This window comes from Elephantulus edwardii, unplaced genomic scaffold (assembly GCF_000299155.1).
Source record: "Elephantulus edwardii isolate Elephantulus edwardi_28Jun2011 unplaced genomic scaffold, EleEdw1.0 scaffold00182, whole genome shotgun sequence".
NCBI classification, from domain to species: Eukaryota; Metazoa; Chordata; class Mammalia; order Macroscelidea; family Macroscelididae; genus Elephantulus; species Elephantulus edwardii.
Window position 1 is genome coordinate 3,800,126 of NW_006399932.1, and position 22,430 is coordinate 3,822,555.

General features: G+C 40.6%; 1 protein-coding gene and 1 pseudogene across 1 annotated transcript in view; one reads left to right on the top strand and one right to left on the bottom strand.

The window, feature by feature from the left end:
- The window catches only part of JAZF1 (JAZF zinc finger 1), a 499,696-nt gene that overhangs the window by 126,625 nt on the left and 350,641 nt on the right, over positions 1 to 22,430 (bottom strand). The window lies entirely within an intron of this gene.
- LOC102847653 lies at positions 3,323 to 3,841 on the top strand (annotated as a pseudogene).

Genomic DNA, 22,430 nt, shown 5'->3' on the forward strand with positions numbered 1-22,430 from the left:
CTGCCAATTGGCCCAGTGGTGAGAATCTTTGTCTTCTTGACATTGAGCCTCAATCCATATTGGAGGCTGCAGTCCTTGATCCTCTGCAGCAGGCGCTTCAGGTCCTCCTCAGTTTCAGCAAGCAGGGTTGTATCATCTGCATAACGCAGATTATTGACAAATCTTCCACCAATCTTGACCCCACATTTCTCCTCATAGAGCCAAGCCTTCCAGATAATCTGTTCTGCATATAGGTTGAAAAGGTACATTATCAAAATGTACTTTATGGAAAAAGCCTTACTGCATTTGAGAATTTGAAAAAATAAATTTGCTGGACTTTAAAAAAATCAACAAAACCACAACCAAAAACCATAACAATATTTGGAGGCAGAGAGGCACAATAAGGGAAAAGAAAAGGTAGGGGGAGCGTGTGTGTGTGTGTGTGTGTGTGTGTGTGTTTGTGTGTGTGCGCGCGTGTGTAGAAAGAGAGAAATGAAGAGAAAAAGAAATCTAAAGTCTGGGAAGGGACATTTGGAGTCAGAGGGGAGTAAGGCAGTTACTTTATTTTTAGACACTGAAACAATTACCTTCAAGTACAACCTTGGCTATAATGATTAGTCAGTCTATAGAAACACAGAATGTTGTTTGAAATAGCTTAATCTTAGTTTTAGAGCCAGTCACACCTGAGAAAAAATTGGCCTGACATGCTAAACAAATACTTATAATTCTCAACATGAAATAGAGACAGTTCTCTTATTCTCCCCCTTTTCTTAAAAAACCCCAAAAACTTTAAATTGGTGGGTTTTTAACCATTTATGGTTTATCTAGTTACTGCAAACCCATCCTTTATAACAAAAGGTAGGTCTAAATTGAGACCAAAGATATGGGGAAAAGATGTGACAATGAGCTTGTTGTTATATACAGTCAGGTCAGAACTGACTCCTAACTGATTCTCTAGTGGGTTTTCAGGGGTAGTAAATAACATGGGAGGAAATTTTTCCGTCTTTCTCCAGTGGGGTACCCGATGGATTTGAACCAGATTCCTTTGGGTTGTCAGCACAACTCTTTACCACTAAGATACAAGAGCTTGTTGTTGCTATGTGCCATTGAGTGGTCTGCGACTCCTAGCAACCCTATGCACAACAGCTCTGAAGTCTGCCCAGTCCTGAGCCAGACTCACTGACTGACACACCAAGCCCCATTGCCCCAGTTACTGTATCAATCTCATCTGGGCTCTTCCTCTCCTGCACTGTCCCTCCATCTTTCTGAGCATGACTGTCCTTCTCCAAGGACTGGTCCCTCCTGGCCACGTGACTAAAGTATGTGAGATGGAGCTTCCAAATCCTATCCTCCAATGAGAAACTTGGTTTCACCCTCTCCAAGACAGACCTATTTGTTTTCCTGGTGGTCCATGGTATATTCAAGACTTCTTCAGCACCACAACTATTGTCCAGCTCTCTTGTGCATAGCTTCGTGAGGCTATATTTAAGAGTCTCTGCACTCACTTCTTCCTCTCCCACAAATCTATAAATGGAATGATTCTAGAACTTAATGTTTTTCAGCCTACTGGTAAGCCACTGAAAAAAAGATTTTTTTCTTCTTCTAATATCAAAGTTTGTCGTGTGTTAGAGTTTACTGAGTCGCAGGGATACTGTAAGACAGAGTCATACAGCCCCATAGGGTTTCCTAGGCTGTAATGTCTATGGGAGCCAACTCCACTTTCTAGGAGAACAGCCGGCTGGTTTGTACTACCAACTTTTTGGTTAGCAGCTGAGCACTTCAGCATCATGCCACCAAGGCTTAATTGTGTCAAAGTTTACTTACTTGCAAATAACCACGTCCAAGTGTCCCTTTTCAAACTTTGCATATATTAAAAGCATTTTTAAACCTCTTGATGTTTGTGTTCTGTGTAAATACGAAAGTGCTGCTCCAGAGGCATGGTCATCTGCTCTGTTGTTATGAGCCATCGAAACGCCTGTGACCCATAGCGACTCTATGTACAACAGCTCTGAACCCTGCCTCATCCTGAGCCATTCTCACTAAATCTGACATACCAAACCTCATTGCCCTAGTTATTGCATCAATCCATCTCTCCTGGTCATGTGCCCAAAGTTAGTAGGATGGAGCTTCAAAATCCTAACTTCCGAGGAGAAACTAGGTTTGACCCTCTCCAAGACAGACCTATTTGTTTTCCTGGCAGTCCATGGTAGTTTCAAGACTCTTCTCCAGTACCACGACTTGAAGGCATCGATTCTTCTTTTGTCATCCTTAGTCATTGTCCAGCTCTCTGAAGCATAACAAGTAATTGTGAAGACCATGGTCTGGATTAGGCGCACCTTAGTCTCTAGACTGACATTGTTGCTTTTCAGCAATCTGGAAAGGTCCCTGACAAAAACAAGGACATGCCCTGCTTCAGAAACAGTGGGATTTACCTGAAGAAGTAGGACTAAATTGTGTAGTCTGATTCCAAACCAAGGAGAATGGAAAGAGTGAAAAGAGAGGAAGAGTCATGAAGACTGAGTTTACAGAAAACTTGGATTTCCATTCATTCATTGTTGCACATTTTCCTCCCTATCCCTCTTCCTCCAAGACTGAATGTCAACAGACCTCCAGCAGAATCAGTGTTACCTGATTAAGAAGATCATAGGGCGGGCTCAGATCCTGTCCTGTGTGACTCCTGACACTGAGTTACCAATGTAGGTTTGAGAATGAATTCCAACTGACCTTCAGGAGAATCTGCGTTATCTGATTAAGAAGATTATAGGGTGTGCCTGACCTGTAGACATGCTGTAATGGTGGTTCCATTCAGTGGGCATTGTGATCATGAGACCTGGAGGGGCTTTTGTCAACTTCTACCAGTCTGGATGCTCAGGACAACTCTGTGATGTGGGATTTACTATTGCCAAGAGCAGGGAGCTCTGATGGGGTAGTCACGAGGGAGTTGTGCTGCTAAACCAAAGGGTAGCATCCTTTTCCTGATTCATTCAACAGCGGTTTCCACCAGCAGTTCGGCTGAAGAAAGATGGGCAATCTCTTCTCACATAATTTAGTTTCCAAAAACCCAATGGAAGGCCAGCTATCAGACTGGAAAGCAATGACAGTTGAGTTTACTTCCAGACACAGGGAAGGTGGACTGAGAGAGATCAAGTTAACTGTGGGTCATGGCTACTCAGGTCTTATGTAAGACTGGGGTTCTTGCTCCATTAAAGCCACAACGTCTTCTTCAGCAAATACCATAAATTTTGAAGATGAGTTTAGGGGGCGGGACTTCCCCTCAAGGGCTGAAGCGGTGCAGCCCAGGGGTTGCCCACGGCAGCGTCTCTGTGAGGAGGCCCGCGGGGCCATGACGTCAGTGTCCAAGGTCAGAGAGATCTTCTCAGCGGCCGGCGCCACCTTCACGAAGCAGCTTGGGGAGCTGACGATGCAGCTGCATCCCGTGGCCGACTCTTGGCCCGCAGGTGCGAAATGGACAGAGACGGAAATCGAGATGCTGAGGGCTGCTGTGAAGCGACTTGGGGACGATCTTAATCACATCAGCTGTGTCATCAAGGAATGATCAGTGGCTCAGAGAAAGGCCACTGTGAAACGAAAGGTGTGTGAAGACTCTGGCATCCCCCTTCCAGCTGAATCACCTAAGAAAAGGGTCCAAGAAAGTGGCATCTGGTGTTCTGTCGCGTCCTCCAGCAGCCCCCCACCCAGCAGCTCCATTGTACCTGAGGCCGGAGGCCCCCCCGTAAAGAAGCAGAAGGCTGATGTGACACTCAGTGCTCTGAACGACTCTGACGCCAACAATGACCTAGTGGATATTGAAGGGCTGGGAGAAACTCCTGCAGCCAAGAAACTCAACTTTGACCAGGCCTGACCTTGGATTCTGGACTTCTCATGACCTCTGTTGACCCTCCTCTACTCTCCCATTGAGACTTGCATCTCTGACCCCTCTTACTGTTCATCCTGGACCTATATAGTTTACCTGGGACTCGACTGAGGCCTACACCAGATCAAAGGACTGCTGGGGCTGGGAAGGTCCACCGTGCTGCCCCCCATGTAGGCATCTGCCTCTACCCCCTTTGACCTCGTGGACATTTTTTATACTGAAAATAAAAGACTTCTCTAAAAAAGATGAGTTTATACCAACTGAAGGAACACATATGCTATAAACATCCAATCTTTCAGTAGGATTATAATTTCCTAAACGGATTATAACTTTAACCATTAACATGAATATTGTGGGCGCCTTTGAAAGCGTATGAAGAAAAGTTTTTAGTAACTTCTCCTAGGGCATTTTAACTCTTAAATGAAAAGCACTCTTGGACTCAAATTTGGATGTTATAGAATTCTCTTCTAGATACTTCATAACATGAACCAAACAGAATGTACCCCCTGTTTAGAAATAACACTCATGTTGATTCAAGGATAGGAAAACCTCTAGCTTATGAAAACACTGTAGTCCTCCCTCTATATCATCTGGAAGCTGTACTCAAGACTTCAACCTAACCAGCAAATGAGCAATCTCAGGTAAAAGGCAGAGTCGTGTTCTGCCCAGGAATGCTGTCCACCTACATACCACTTCTCATGTATGGTGGTTAAGAAGGTATTCTATGTTTCTTAATCTTCACAGTTTAGATAACTTCCACGGGAGCATTCTGTTTGATTTTACTCCTTTCATTTTTCACCCCCCTTGTTTTCTAGACTGTACTATAAGAATTTCTCTTTCCTTTTCCTTTTCTGAAATTCTTATTAGAAAAATCTCCACAAACATTTCCATTTATTAAAATGACCACATTCCATATGAATAAACTACTTATTTCAAGTTCACAGATTTTTTGTTGGTATAGCACTGCTTTCTTCACTTACTTATCTCATGTATACAAAGGTTCAGTGACATTAAAGGAGATTTCACCCCCTAACCTGGAACCCTGAGCCTCACTTAGATTCTGTGGAAAGAACATTATTTCCCAACCGACTGGTTTACAAATAAACTTCTCTAATACAGTCTACTTGTAACTTAGGAGTTGCCTGTAAATTGAAGTGTGTAAAGTCCAAGACTGCATTTCTGTTGCTTTAGCATTCTATGGTTAGGCTATTTAAAGACTTCTCACAAAGCCACCTGCAAGTCAGAAGTCCTGGTATTGTTCCTACATGCTAATGAAGAGCTCCTCCTATCATAGGATAGCAAGATGGTAAGTGAATTCACAGGTACAGAAACAAAACCCTGAGGCTGGAATGGACCCAGATAAGTCCAAACTTCTACATCAACCTGGAAGAAGTAGGAACACAGAAGCAGAAAAGAAGCCAATCAACTTCAAACTAATTTCATCTCCTTTCCCCCAAATGCCATCTTCCTTCTTGCACATCACATCTTAATTTTGACTGAACTGTGACAACTGTCTAAAAATGATTTTTGGATAACTTTAAAAAAAAGACAGTTTACAGAAGAAAAACACTGAAAATGTAATTGTATACATTTAACTATATTGAGTTTATATAATTGATAGTTAATTAATAATTTAATAATACAAGGTCCTAAAAACATACTGAAAAAAGTCATCAAAATATATTTTTATTATTCTTAGCTTACAGCTTCGGTTCTAGGAGTTATGAATACAATTCAAAGTGACAACCGATGGCTGAGTACTACTTGGGGCTGGTTCTGAGGTAATTACAGGTTAGATATAAAACAAATTTGAGTCTCTTACCTCAAAGAGTTTAAAGCCCAACAAGCGGGAGAAATATGTACAAGACAGAAAACAATTTAAAGCATATATAAATTATAATAAGACTATGAAATATGAAATACTCCCTTGAGGTACTCCCATTTTTTATCAATTTTTTTAAAAAATACATACTCAAATGCTTACTGTAAATATGGCCAAAATATTTCTGGTAAAAGCATGCTAAAGAAGATCTCATAATTTTTTTAATGCCCTAAATTTAGTGGTTGAAGATGGTTTAATAAAGATAACATTTAATCCATAGTGTAAACAGGCATGCAATGCAAAGTGATGATTTTTAATGCAGAAGAGGAGGCAAAAATGAGAGGTAATTCCTAGTTAATTGGTAACTACTAAACAGAAATTTCTCCAAAACAAAACTCATGGCACAAAGCCAGACTGAAATGTAAAACGCAGAAATTAACAGGGCTGCTTCTACCAGTAGGAACCAATCCTCAGTAAAATCCTTCTCTGGCCCTCCTTTGGGACTCTGTACTTTATAAAAAAAGGCACATGAATATGATGATGATGTTGTGTGTTTAGGAAAAAGTACAAAGAACAACAGGTACTCTGGCTGTAGATATTCCTTCTGGATTTAGATGTCTTGATATCTGAGTCACATTCTTAACAAGAGAGTCATTCTAGAAAGCCTACACAACTAAATATTCTTTATGGCCTTGGTGCTCTCCGATATACTGCATTTCTGCACACTTGTGGACAAGATGTTGGCTTCATTTTACAACTAACATCTTGTCCACATCAGGGGAGCTTTCTCACACAGACACGCATACCATGTGGGCTACCTGCTGAGTTCTGGCAAGCTTGGTAGACTGTGGAACATAATGGGAAGGCAGTTGGAGTGGAAAAAAAACACCCTTCCTGGGAATTTTTTAAGTGGGTAAAAAAAAAAAAGCATACGGTTTCCCAATGTCCCACACTGTGAGTTGGCACAGGGAAGATAATCCAGGAAATGAGATGTAAAAACTGTACACAGGTTCCTTAACAGAAGAGGCATTCTGCAAACAGCCAACATGAAGAATGTATTTCTTTTTAGGAAGCCAACCACTTGAAAGTTTTACTTTTTAATTAGCTGCATGGAAGTTGAAAGAGTATGAGCTGGAAATCATCATTAATTCCACATGGAGTTCTTAACTGGTTGTGTTCCCAGTTCTCAGAAGCCTGCATGCTCACTTGATAGTTAAGGCTCACATTCAAAAGAACCCTGTTGGAGAAGTACATTCACTGAGTCATGTGCTAAAGAATTGCTAACTAAAATTGCTAAGAATTAGATACGGAATATCCTGTAAATGTCATCTAAAAGGCATGTTTTAGTTTTTTACTTTGGCATAATGTTTTCTATTAGTAAATTATGTGCCTTACCAAAGCAGAATGAAAATCCTCCACTTTATATAACCAAAGGAAATGAAAAAAGAGGAAATGCAACAGCACCATCTAAAGGGCATTTCAAGGGCAATTAAAAGCTAAACAAAGTTTAAAAATCAGTAAGGACTTTTCATTTTGCACTGAGGTACAGTACTTAAGATCGGGAGGACCAATGCTTTATGACAGATGGTACTCTGTGGCATCATCACCAAAGCCGTTACATTGTGCCTCCACGTCTTGTCTGAAAAATCATACCAATCCATCCATTCCATAGAGAAGATAACTGTGCAAAAGCTAAAGACTCAGTTGGGCTAACTCAAAATGACTTGTATTACTAAATGCAAGAGCTAAACACTAGAAAACATGTAAAAGAGAAAGAATAGTATATCTTCATGAGCTTGGGTTAGGTATCTTCACTGACTCCAACACACAGGCAACAAAAGTGAAACTGAACTTCAAAATGAAAAACTTCCATGGTGCAAGTAATTTTATCAAGAAAGGCCAATCGGAAGAATGGGAGCAAACAGTTGGACATCATGTATCCCATAAAGGTCCTGTATGCCAAACATATGAAGAATTCTTTTTTTTTTTTAAATTTAGTTTGTTTATTTTTCATTACGAAGAATTCTTACAACTCAATGGTTAAAAATAAAAGGAAAAAATCCCATTTTTTAAAACAGGCCAATTGGAATAGACAGTCCTCCAAAAGATGTACAAATGGCCAATAAGCAGATGAAAAGATGATCAAATAGTACCAGTCTTAGGGAAGTGTTATTTAATAAGATACTGCTAGGAAGGGTTATAATAAAAGACAGAAAAACCAATGTAGAGAACATGGAGAAACAGAAATCTTCATACACTGCTGGTGAGCATGTAGGATAAATGCAGCTTGTTTAGAAACCAGTGTAGCAGGGTTTCAAAATGGAAACATTTCTCAAATGATGGATGAATAAATAAAACGGGGTATGTCCAAATAATGGAACACTGTATTGCCAGGAAAAGGAATGAAGTATATGTTACAACACAGATGAACTATCCTTAAAAACATTTTCTTAGGGAAAGCAACCACATACAAAAAGCCCCATTTTGTATGAAATTCCCAGAGCAAGCCCCAAACAGATGAAATGTTTGCCTTGGAGTGGAAGGAAGGAATGGGAATGGAAGTGACATGCATATAATTTAGGAAGATAGAAATGGACTACAATTAGATGATAGCAAATAGATTAAAACCATTGAAGTGAGCTCTTTAAATTGGTGGAATTTATTGTATGCAAAGGTCCCTGAATGGGACAATTTGGCTTGGTGATATAAAGGATGTTATTTCAAACCTATCCAGTGGTGCTGCAAAAGAAGGGCCTAGTGACTGGCTTGCATAAAGAATCACAGTCAAGAAAATTCCAAGAAGCAGTTTATCCCATGATATGAGGGGTGTAGAGTGAGTTGCAGTAGATTAAATGGCAATAAGCTTATTGCCAATTTATTGAGAATTATAGTGAACCAAAAAAATGAAACAGTTTTCATTGACTACCCATCAACAAAATGGAAAGTATATTTACACAAAAACAGTTATCTTTAAGGCTGTTTTGATTATGGAGCTTCCAAGCCATCTTAGTCGGGAAGAAACTGCTGTAGTCTGATGAGTTCAGAGTGTGTCACAGCAGAAGTGGATCCCGAACCCAGGGTGTCTTTGGTCCATGGAGGCTCCAGATAAGGTGAGGCGAATGAGGCACCATAGGGGCAAAATCTGAGGAGGTGCTCGCTCCAGGATGTTAGAGTTCTGCTCCCTGGGCGCTTTGTTGGCCTCCCCCTAGTCCCAACCATGCTCCAAGCAGTCTTCCCACATTATGCTTCTAAGAAGTTAAAAACAAGAACATCTGTAAATAGGAACACCACTGCTAAAGCTCCAACTAGCATTGCTCATTTGTTTTCTCTAAAAATGTCATTAAAGTAAAACAAAAGCTTTTTCTTTCCTTTTACTTTAGGGAAAAGAAAGATGACCCAAAGAATGGGAGGTCAAACAGAGTTTGGAAGGAAAGCTGAGTGAGAGAAACCACACAGTTGCCAAAAGGACATGCTTCCTCTGGTGACCAGAAGTAACAACATGTTTACTTGAAAAGTTTCCTTTTGCCTGGCCTTCAGCAACATGTCTAACCCAATTATTCACCAACCCTTTTACTCATTTGTGTCTGCTCTAACAGCATGCCTCACTTGGATGAGTCCAGTTTTCTTACCAACTGAGTGCAATGAAAAAAGGTTTCCATTATGTAAAATAAAGTTTATTACCATAATTGTTACTGTGAAAACACTGAGCTATTGCTGCTCTACATTTGTGCAGTTTACACATCTACACACTGCTCTTCAGGAAGCTCAGTACACCTTTGTGTGTACTGGATTTACATCCAATGTACAAAGCCAGTCACCGAGTATTCCTGAAAGAGTATGCAGGCTTTCAGCTTTATTTTATCCACTTGGTTACTTCTACTATGATTTTGATATCAGATGATGGTAGTAAAGATTAAAACGCTCTCCCATGTCTATTCTGATTACTTATCCTGCCTGCGGATGGTATAAAAAGGCTCATAAGGCGTGTTCTGATTTATTTGCTGTTGTCAACAATTCTGTGTTTATTATCCCTTCCAGAATGAGCTCCATGCTTTAGCTAAACATATTTCCATACCATTCCCTGCTTTAATCATGCCCAAATATTTGAAATTATGGACATGCTTGGTAACTCCCAGTTTAAGTAGCCCATTACACAGCAAGTTAATGTAGGTGTTCGGCTGTACAGTTCTGATGTTTAGCTTTGCTCTATTTGTTTCTGCAGACAAGCATTTTATTCATTTTTAAATCTTCATGTGAGGCTTTGTTAACAGTGTTAGACTGTCTTGTGCACTTATATTGCTTGATGTCAGCTAGAGTTGTTGAAGTCTTGCCTACTTTACTTTCTAGATACATCTCTTAGAGACAAAAGACAGATTTCTGCATTAAGAAGAAAACTCTTGTATCCAGCCATTTACTTCACAGGAAAGCAGTTTAGCACAATGGTTCACATAAAGGATACCGTTAAGAGTAGTTCACAGACAAGGTTTGGAACTATACTCCAACACTTTCTAAACAAACTGGTTGGATTCAAGGCTTATTATCACAACCCCACATGTGACAGAATAGAATTAGGCTCCAAAGTTTTCCAGTGTCTGATTTCTCTCCAAAACATCATCAAGTCCTTCTTCTGAGGAGCGTCTGGGTGTTCTTGAACCTTTAACACTTTAGTTAACTGTATGCAATACCAGGGCCTCTCCCATTACTTACATCTTCTTGTTGTGTACTGTCGATTTGGAACTGACTCACAGCTGACCTTCCAGTGGATTTTCAGGGGCAGTAAATCTCACAAGACGAGATCGGTTGTCTTTCTCCCCCTCTTACTAGCTCCGTGAAAATGGGAACCAATGTAATACCTACGTCATAGAGCTGATGTATAGAATAAATGAGGTAAAGACTAATTACTCAACAAAGACGGTTGTCAAATCTATCAGTGGTATCGATAGCTCAAAAGAAGGGTGAGTCATAGCTTAATCACTAAATTTATGCTAAATGAATGCTAGAATAATCTGGATACAGACAATGGTGTTGGGGGCACAACATGACGAATGTAACCAATGCCACTGAATTGTATAGGTAAAAACTGTTAAATAGGCAAATGTTCTGTTTATTTTATTTTTGTCACATAAGAACATAAATATGACGGTTGGCACTATAATTATTATCTTTGGGGTTTTGCATATTTTTTTTTATTATGGTTTCATGATTTCCTCCTATACTGGTTTGGTACAAAGTGACCAGAATATCCTTCTCTTCAAAAATATATGCACTAACTGGAACAGAAATAAGCTATTGCCTCAAAAATCTGTAGAATATGTTTACTAGTTACAAAGAAGGGGGGGTGGGAAAGCAACCACAATCTATCTTGTTTTTTATGGATATATAACAATAGAATCAATATGCCATGAAAAAACTTTATATCCCATTAGGAAAGCTCATAAACCTGACCAAATAGTGACTGTTCATTAAAATAAGTTCTTGTGAAATCTCTCTGCTTCCTTAGAATTCAAGGGTATCACACATATACCAAAAAACCCCAAAGCACCCTTAAGCAGGTCCCCAGTAGTTGTATGCTAATGCCTCCACCTTCTCCCTCTGCCTGCCAAACTCTGTGACCCTGTGATTGGCCCCCTTATCCCCATCAGCCTTTCTCCCCCCTTCCACTTTGGACCTTTTTCCACATTTACTAGTTGCCCTTTATTTTTGAAATGGTCTTATGCAGTATTTGCCCTTATAACACTGAGTTAGTTCACTCAGTGTAATGATCTCTAGTCTCTCCCATTTTTAATGGTGATTAATTTTATAAAACATAGTATATGGGAATGATTGTATGAAACACAATGTGAATGAAGAAATGTGTGAAATACAATGTACATGAAAGAAATATATATATAAATGTTGTTATTTTATATTGGTTTACAAATGAACAAAACCCCTAAGTACTTAAGGTAGGAAGGGAGAAGGCCTTACAATCCAACATCCCAACAACTGGCAGCTCTTGGAGAAGGCTCTGGGATGCAGTTTTCTGTGTAATCTCTTTATTAACATTTTTATTTTTTTAAAAAAATTTATTTTATGTTGGTTTGCATACAAAATTTGTATATATTGTGTTTTGTTTATACACATACCCTGCGCTTCACACAGTCATTCCTCTTTTTATTAAAAAAAAAACACCAACAAGATCATCATACTTTGAAAATTGTTTTTCTTCTTTTTAAACTCAGGACATACAGATCTACTTCATGGTTTTAAATAGAATGGATATGCCAAAGTTATTTAACTGGCTGAGGAAAATTTTGGTTGAAATAATCTATCACAAATTTTAAACATTTCATTGTCCGATCCAAGCTCTAGAGGTTTAAGAAAGGATCTCTGAGGTTTCATTAGTATCACAGAATAAACTGCTACATGAATCCATGGTGAGCCTGGACTATTTCATGTCTTTCTCACTTTAGGGAATTTAGTTTATGTTTTTATGAGAGCATGATTTGTTCTGTTCTTAACTTTCCAACATGAAACCTTACTTGAAATAAAAATAAAAAACATAGTATCACGTTTGTGTTCAGATCTTGTTTTGTTTATCTTAATTTATCTACTGACCATCTCTGCAGAATTTCTATGGAAGTCCAAAGTTTATTAATGTCAGCTTTACCACTTACTGGTGTTACAGTCTTGGGCAAGTTATGTATTATTTCTGTGCCTCAATTATATACAAAATGTGGAAGGGATAGTTTATGTATGTGTACTAAATGAAAAGTATGAGTAGTATAGTATGTGTGGTATCGGGATTGGAGGAAGGCTCATCAACAACTGTGTTATGCAGATGATACATCTTGCTTACCAAAAGTGAGGAGGATGTGAAACACTTGCTGCAGAGGATCAAGGACTGCAGCCTTCAATATGGATCACACATCTCAATATTAAGAAGACAAAAATCCTCATTACTAGGCCAATAGACAGCATCATGATGTTGTTGTGTGCTGTTGATTCAGAGGTGACTCACAGCTGACTGTCCAGGTTTTCAGAGGCAGTTTATCGCTTGGGAGGAGGCTGCCTATCTTTCTCCCAAGGAGCAGCTGGTGGATTCAAACTGCATGCCTTTAGAATTGCAGTGCAGTTTCTTAATACTAGACCACCAGAGCTCAAAGACAGATGAAGAAAAGACTGAAATTGCCAATTATTTCTAACCATGGCATCAGCAGTCAGGAGATCAGGAGATGTATGTTGTTGTTATTAATGCTCTCAAGTCAGAACTAATCTATAGCTGACCCTCCAGTGGGACTTCAGAGGTAGTATAAATCACATAGGAGGATACTGTTCAACCTTGTCCCACAGAGCAGTGGTTGGATTCGAACCATGTGTTGTTGGGATTTTAGTGCCAGTTTATACCACTAGGCCATCATAACTTCTTCGTGTTCTGATGTCACTTAGGCCATCAGGATCATCAGAAGTCAGGGACCTCTCCAAAGTCCTGAGGAACAATTATGTCAGTTTAAAGACTAAATCAACAGTCTTAACTAATTAATTTAAGCCATAGTCTTTCCAATCACCTGCTATGCATCTGAGAGCTGGGCAATGAATAAGGATGAAGGAAGAAGAAATGAAGCATTTGAGTTGTGGTGTTGGAAAAGAATGCTGAATATCCCATGGCTGCCAAAAGAACAGATACATCTTGGAGAAAGTACAACCAGAGGGCTCCTTGTAGGCATGATGCTTTGCCTCACATATTTGAATATGATGTTAGGAGAGGCTATTTCTTGGAAAAGGACATCATGCTTGGAAAGGTGGAGAGTCAATGAAGGAGAGGAAGAGGCCCAACAACATGGACTGATACAGTGTCTGTGGCAGTGGAGTTAAATGTATAAAGGATGTTAAGGATGGCACAGGATAGGACAGAGTTCAGACCTGTTGTTCATAGGCTCATTATGAGTCATACTCTACTCATCAGCACTTACCAGCAACAATAATTAGTATAATACAAAGTGCCAATTAAACAAAGCCTAGAAATAACAAGTGTTCAATAAAAATAGTAGCCATTATAATAAAGAGTTATGTAGTTATTTTCAAGGACTCATATTCAAAGATTTGAAAATACCAATTTTCACTTTTTTTCCTTTCTGGCTCTCCTACCCTCCCTGCCCTCCCCAGTTCCCACAACTGCGTTCTGCTTCTGTCACCCTGTCATATTAGAAACCAGAAGCTCTGGCCCTATCTCTGAAACAGTGCTGAGGCTAAGTAGAGTAGAAGCTGGTCATACAGTGTCCTTTGAAGAGTACAGAGCAGAGAGGCTCCAAAATCCACTAATAAAATGTTACAGCTGGAGATTCATTACTTAGCTATTTGGTTATCAGGACTTCAGTGCTTAAAATACTAAAATACTTGGGAGGAGGAAAATCTTGTTATCAGCTCACAGTTTAGCAAAGATTAGCTGACAGAGAGCTAAAACAAAATAGGTGGGAATAATGGACTTGGGGATGGGGAAGGAAGGGGACCAGGGAGAGAAACAGCATTGAAAGGGAGCTCACTTCTTTACAGTGCGAAGATTCCTCATTCCCAGGACTCTGAGGGTTAAGTCAGGTATGGAGGACCCAGATCAGGATCAGGCAGGGAGGGGCTGACTGTCCCAAGAATGATTGTACCCTTGGGCCCTATTCTTCCACGTAGTTAATCCCAATCTCTGTCTTCAATACAGATTGAAGCTCAACATCAAGAAAACAAAATATTCTCACCACTAGGCCGATTGGCAGTATCGTGATAGATGATGAAGAGATTGAGATTGCTGACAACTTCAGTTTGCTTGGCTCTACAATCAACATTCTTTGTAACACCAACCAGTAAATGAAAAGACGAATTGTATTGGGAAAGTCTGCTGTCAGAGACGTCTCCAAAGTACTAAAGAGCAATGATGTCAGTCTGGAGATTAAGGTGTGCCTGATACAGGCCATATTCTTTGCCATTACTTGCTATGCATCAGAGAGCTGGACAATGACTAGGGATGAGAGAAGAATTGATGCCTTTGAGCTGTAGTGCTGGAGAGGAGTATCAAATATACCACGCACTGCTAGAACAAATGAGTTCGTCCTGGAGAGGGTGAAGCCAGGCAGCTCCTTGGAGGCAAGGATTCTGAAGCTTCGTCTGATATATTTTGGACATGGTGCAAGGCGGGATCAATTCTTGGAGAAGGATGACATGCTTGGAAAGGTGGAGGGACTGCACAGGAGAGGAAGACCCTTGATGAGATGGATTCATTCAGTCATTCGGGTAATGGGGATAAGAGTGTCAGAGACAATAAGATTGACAAGGGATAGAGCAGGGTTTAGGCTGTTGTACACAGAGTCACACTATGAGTCGCAGACGACTTGATGGCACATAACAACAACATTATTTCTGTTTGATTTGCCCCAATAAGCATGTATAGGGAAGAAATAAAGTTGGACCTTGTATTTAAAGCTTCAGGTTAAATTAATATCATCCTGTCATCAGCAAAGCTACCAAGTTGCTTTTCTAATACTTGGCAGCTGTCATATAGGGAGACTAGTGGTCTGCCTCCTAACTTCCTTAGCATATTCTTGTGGGTTCAGATTCCATCCTTGGGTTTCCATTCTTATAGGGATGACTGGATGAGGTCTCATCAGATGGATAAAATGGAATCTGGAGCTCTGTTGGCCCATTTGTACCTAATGAATCTGCTGCATTTTGAGGCTGAAAGCTGGTGCATTGGTGCCCTGGCCAGTGAGGACCAAAGTGCTGAGCAAATGTAGATCAGAATCTCTGGCAGGGGAGCACTGAGTTGCTTCCTGTGTCCCAGAAAGAAAAATTTGCTCTCCTTTCACTGGCTTCCAGCAACCACATCAGTATTGAGCTGTTCAAATGAACTTTCACGCCATTCCGATGAAGACAACAAACTCCTTGGAAAGGCTTGTGAACAAGGCAGTAGCTTCCTCCTGTGACTATGAAATGCTCCCACATCTTGCCCAGGGCTGATTTAGCTTACCTTCCCCTCAACCTTCTCTCAAGGTCCCCCATCTCCTTCATTTGCCTTTCTGGTAACCTAGACCTCAAAGTTCTTTGGCCTCAATGTAATTAATTTTCTTGCTACCGTTTGCATTTCCAGTGTATCCAGCAGCTCTCCCTCCAGTCAAGTGTTAGCTTATAGTTTTTATAGAGAATTATGACAATCATAGCTAGGTTTTGAACAAAAGTTCCTGGATGACGATGACGATGTGGCTGAAATCTTCAAGTCCAATGACAATTCACAGATGCCAAGAAGAGTCTGGCTGGGGGTGGGGCTCAGCCAGAGACTGTTGGGGCCTTTACACTAAGGCAGTAGCCCTTGAAATTAATTTTCTATTAAAATCTTAAGACTTCAGCCTGATAAACAAACTGCACATTTGCTGTGGATTCTGTATCTGACCTTTTACACTGGTTTTGTCAACAAAATTTACTGTATTCATAAATACTAATGTTCTCATTTGGTTCCCTATCTTTAGTATACTGTAAATTATAAGCAAGTACATAAATGTCTTGGCCTGGTAATATAGTGGCCTGAAATGACTTCCTTTTCCCTTTCAAAGATGTTGCATGTTTTAATGGTAGGTGTTTTTAATTAACTTGAAGTGCCATAAACTGCCCATGTATGAACCAAAGACAAGTGAGTTGCATTAAATTAAAAGTGCAGTAACTGACTAATGTTAACAAATTAGGCATGCCTTCAAGATGCACAATTTCTCTGTTTGGAGTTGTCATCTTACTAATGCAACGATATCAAGGCTACTGGAACAGTCACACTAAATGAGCTTTTCAAAATTAGTATTTTTGGCAATCAATTAGAAAGAAGATTTTAAGCTTTAAAATGATCCCCACTCAGGCATCTCCACATAGCACTCCCTCTCTCTTTCCTTCATAAATGAGCTCAATTTGGGGATCTGATCTTTTTGCCAATATCAGTCCAAATTAGCATTGTAAATATTGAAATCAAATGTTACTACTTGGCCTAATTTTCTTTCACTCTGCAGTTAATCTTTATTCAGCCTTAATGAGTATTTATTGTATGACCCTGACAGCTTGCTACTGCTGTGATAAATTATCTGACTCAAGTCCGATTAAAAATGCAACCCTGAGTGCTAATTATCTCAACAGACCTGCTTAATAATAGCATTTCTTGTCAATTATGGAAGCTCAGCATGGGTGTCAATAGCAACAAATGCACAGACCCACCCTAGTCGCTGACTTCCCATAATGCTCTCTTACTTGCCATATGTAAATCAGAGTACTTCTGTACCTAGGTGACCTTTTATTAGCAAACTGTCAAAATGATAAAACTAGCCATAGCAAAACCCCCACCACCATACAATTAGGGGCTACAGCTTAGGACAACAGGAGGTCAATCAGACATGGCTAATTATGATGCATCTTACTTATGGCCTGTCCAGCAGGAAGAATTAGCTCTTTCTAAAATTTATGCCAGCTTAAGCGGACCCACAGGAGGGAAAGAGGAGGGGTGGGGAGTGAGGGCAATGAACTGCACAATTCTACAATTTTTCAGGGAATCTGGGATTAGAAGATCTGAGTTCACATTCCAGCTCAATCACGTACTTGCTGTGTGACTTTGAATAAATCACTTCATTTGAAAAATGGAGGTAAAACTAGCCACCTCACTGGGAAGCAGGGAGGGCTGGAGTCAAGAGCTAATCACTGGCAAAATACTTGGCAAGGTGCAGTGAGCATAGGGGGCTCAGCTTACATTCTCCTTTGATCCTCTCCTTTTGCACTGATCACTCACTGAGCATGATAATAACAATTACATGTGATGCACACGCATCCTTGCACAGTGTCTTCCATGAATCCTTTCTTTTAATCTTTCTCTTTCACCACAATTAGAATTAGAGATATCAGCTGAGTTGAAAATCTGCTGAACCGGTTATTTAGTACAGCCTCTGTTTTATAGGTACAGATATCCAAAACTATACAAACCCAGAGTCCCATCCCATAGAATTAGCTAAGGCAAACACTCTACAACCTATCAAACCTAGAAAAAGAGTAGCCATTACTTAGGTGGATATTTATTCTGTGCCAGTCACCCTTGGAGGTGTGTCATCTTCCCTCAGCAGATGGTTCAGTCTTCCATCTGACCCAGAGTCAGAACCCAGGCCAGACTTGGAAGTCAAAGCCACAACACCCCTCAAAACACCCTAAAAGAAGGCACACTCTAAAGCATTGTATTTACCTTTACAAACACCTGAGGAAGAAAGGAGAGGGTGCACTGGTCCAAGAGCATCACCCTACACTGTTATGTGGTATTTTAATTATAAGGAACAATAAATAATACAGGCCTTTTTGGCTCCCTGCTATGACAAACCACAAAGCAGCAGGGCAGGAAGAAAGCCTGAAACATAAGCTCCAGAATTTCCATGGAAAGGAAGGGTACTGGGGAGGGAAGTGAAAGGAGCGCTTATTTGGTCACATGATCCCATACATTTTCAGTTTGAGGTGAAAATTTTAGGGACACAAATCTCCCCTTTTCTGACTTTTGAGCCGAGAGGATTTCTCAAGTTGAAACACCATCACTGTTTACTTCTATGACACAGTTGCCTTCATGCCTCACCTACTTCCCTTCTCAGGCTAACGTGTTAAGAACAGAGTAGCATCTTGAGTACATCTTGAAGTTGCCTCCTCAAATACAGGTATGAATGTGCACAAACCAGAAGCGTGGAATCTCAAGTGAACCTTTATTAAATAAGTTCATGGTCCTTGTATCTGTGCTGCCTGTCATGTCCTGTTCAAATGAAGCTTCCCCAGCAACCACACCCAGGATTGAGTTGTGATCAGGGTTAAGGGCTGTGGAAAACAACTCGGGGGGCGCGGGGGGTGGGGTGCGGAAGGGAAGGCACACAGCTCGTGGGAGGCTATGTGGCTGGCTGGCTAATGCAGCCCAGATGAGGTTCTCTGTGAGACAGATCGGGGCGCTATAAGAACGGAATGTGATCATTTCCGTCTGAAGTGACGTGCTCCCTCTCCAACACCTCGGGCCCACTTCATTACTTCCCGCACATATGATCTCAAATTAGGAAGCCATTCTTTCCCTCAATATGATGCCAAGTTAATGCCACTGGGGTGTAAATCAAGTGTTTCATAAATGCTGTGTGGGCTGATTTTCTTTCTAGTGGTACTAGAAATTCAGTCATTCCCCCTTAGGACTGTTCATTGTTTCCTGTAAAGGAAATGCTCTTGCGTCTTCTTTGATGAGTGTTGTTAATTGTCATTTGGGGTGAACTACAAAGCTCTTTCTCTATGGTATTGGCTGATAGCTAATGTATTCCACAGAGGTATCTGGTGGCCCAGATTTCAACATCCTGAAGCTGCTCATCACCTTGTTCTGTCAAGGTAGAGCCAGACTGCAGATGGGAATAAAATCTAGAGGGTCTCCTGATTTTCCTATTTCCTTTGATTTCTATGACACAGTACAATGTTGATGTGGAAATTATTTTGTACCACTTCCCTCTTTGGCATATCCTTAAACATGCATTCAAATTCCACATAAGGTTTCATGAAAGTTTAGCATGAAAGTTATTACCCCACTGGGCAGAACCCAATGGTCTGATACTACTTAACTCCCTCTTAAGACTACAAAGAAGACTAAATCTTTCCAAACACGTTAGCAATAAGGAACATAATATATGTGCCTGGTACACAGTTAGAGCATTACTCGTATCCTCTGTATTCCAAAGTGTTCTGTGCATGAGTCCAGCTGAGCAAAAAGTGTGGCTCCATGGCTATGCCTACAAAGGAGTATTGTTTTCATTTTGGTTTTATCTTATATAACATTTTTCTTTTATACTGGCTTACTTACAAAGTTTATATACATTGTTTTTCACAGGCCATCCTGGGTTTTCTAGTTATCCAATGAGCTGTCATTTGGCTTCCTATTTGAAGAATATCCCTGCCTGACACATTTCTACCAGGAAAATCAAGTCTTCTGAAATACGCACTGTGACTTAGTGGTGGACTGTCTTTTGCTTTGTATGTGGATGCCAGATTTCAGCAGAGCTATTATCTACTCTTTTTTTCCATTTTACAATGTTGACCACATCTTAAAAATTAATTATGCCTGCTATTTATTTCACAGTTCTGGTCTCTGGCCAACAACATAGTTCCTTGAACTTGATTAAAACATATGGGCACAGCATTTCATTTCTTGTTTTTGGTGAAGTCACATTCTTCCAAAAATTGTGCAGGGGTCACATGAGAATCTTGGGTGCTGTCATTTGCCCGAAGCGGTTTCCATTAGCAACCATATTTGTAAAAACACATGTCAGCAGTTAGCTTTCCAGCAGAATGAGTAAAGCCAGCCCCAGGGAGCTTCATTTCTATTTTGGGGCCTCCCTGGCCTACGGTGGGACAGAAAAAATTTGGATCGTTTGGATTTGCAGCATTTGGATCTGCAGGAAACCCTTTACCTAATTTCTGTTTCTCTAAACCACACCCTTTGTGGTTCTTAGTACACTTTGGATATCAAGAAACATTCTTTGACACTTCCTCAGTAGGGCTAGGTTGATACCATCTTAAAACTATCTGCAGATAACAGTCTCTTTAGCTCGGTCTTTGGGAGGAGTGTTTGGGAGTCTGTTATATCAAGGGAGTATTGATTTAAAAAAAAAATCCTTCAAGCATCTGGTTTCAGTACCAGAACTTAAACAGTTGTTTGTCACAGTGTCATGGAATACAAAATAAAACAAAAAAAAAACATTATTTCAAACCGCACTGAGTGGGTACTGACTTCATACAGAAGCACAGTGGTGCCAGTGCAAGAAGCTCCCCAGGAAGCCGGAGAGAACAGTGCAAGTCCGTCACTTATTCTCCAGACTCTGAAAAGCTCTGCGAGTCTCCCCATGAGCTCCTGGGTAGCACCTCCAGACATCTCCTCTTAAGTTGGAATATCTGCTCTTGTGGTGGAGTGATAGGCTCCCTGCACCTCTTCTGTCTTTTCCTGGCTCAATGGGTCCCTGAAAGTCAGGTCTTCTCAGTTCTTCTTTCTCCTCCTCTGTGGAAGTTACCACTGCTTCTCCTACCCTAGCTCTGGCTACCCTTGTCAATTTGTCAGGATTATCTCATTCTCCCCATACACAAGTCCCATACACATGTGGGACTCTTTTACCACCCGACCTACCCTTGCAGGGGCTGCGAGGACCCACAGCCGAGGTATGGCCTGGGCATTTGTTAGAAATGGAAAATCATGGGCTCCATCCCAGACTTAGGCAATCTAGTCTACAACTGATAGGCCTTTCCTTTCCTTTTTTTTTTTTTTTTTGGTGAGAAAAATATATACTTAGAATCAGCCAGCTGGATTCCATTTAGATGATCCCAATTTTGTTGGCAACAACCAAATCATTACAGTCAGGAGCGAGCTGAACACAGGCCTTCTCTCCATCAGGCCTAATCAAGGTATTGACCTTGGACACAGCAGTGTCACAGAGCTTCTGTATAGCTTGTTTGATCTGGTGCTTGTTGACCTTGACATTCACAATGAACACAAGTGTGTGTTATCTTCTATCTTCATGGCTGACTCAGTGGTCAGGGGAAACTTGATGATGGCACAGTGGTCAATCTTGTTTCTCTTAGGGGGTACTCTCTGGAAGTATTTGGGCTGCCTTCAGACTCTCAGTGTCTTAGCCACCAGAAGGCAGGTGATGTGTGGGTCTTCTCTTTTTTTTTTTTTTTTTTGTGGCTGTGGATGCCCTTTAGGACTGTGTTCTTGGCCTTTAACACCTTTGCTCTGACTTCAGTTTTGGGAGGGGCAGGGGCTTCCTTCTTCATTTTCAGAGCCATCTTCATAAAAAAAGAACAGATCTTTCTTGAATGTAAATACTTTCTCCAGGGTTTAGGGCTGTTGTACATAGGGTCGTTATGAGTCGCAAACGACTCAACGGCACATAACAACAACAACAAGAGTAATCTAAAAATAAAAAATACTGGGACAGTCCTTAGATCAAGGATAAACAGATTGGCTTTCCAAAACCTCACAGGTAGAGTGCTCATTCTAAATCACCAGCAGAGGTGTCTAGATCTGGAATAAATGAAGTTAAGCTTGCCTAGACACACCCAAAATGGACGCAATTTTGAAGAATTAACCTAAAGAAGATCTATCTAATACACAAACTTAAAGGCACTTTGTACTGTCTCATTAGCGGCAGTTAACATGGCTAGTTACAAAGCAACCTCTGGTTACCGCATGCTCAACTGGAAAAAGAGCCAGAGTCTTTACTGTTCCTCAACACAAACAAACCCCAAGTAGGTCTCTTTGGGGGATGTAAAATAGTCAATATTCACGTGATTTCCAATTCAGAAGCTTAAAAGTAGATTTCTAAGTTGTTTACCAGCCCTCCTAGATCAGAATCTCCAGGTGCCTGGGACCTGGGATTTTTGGTGGTAATTCTTTCAGAGGTGACTCTGAGGAAAGGTTTAATGTGAAGTCATTATTATAGGTACTAAACTAAAGGTAGTTTAAAATTCATGTTGTTGAAATTTAATCCCAATCACAAACACAAATTTATACACAATCATTGATCTAGAACAAGGAAGGGCGTACGTCAGGGATATGTCCTGTCTCCATACCTTTCAACCTGTATGCAGAGCAGATTATCCGGAAGGCTGGGCTCTATGAGGAGAAGTGTGGTGTCAGGATTGGTGGAAGATTCATCAACAGTCTGTGTTATGCAGATGACACAACCCTGCTTGCTGAAACTGAGGAGGACCTCACGC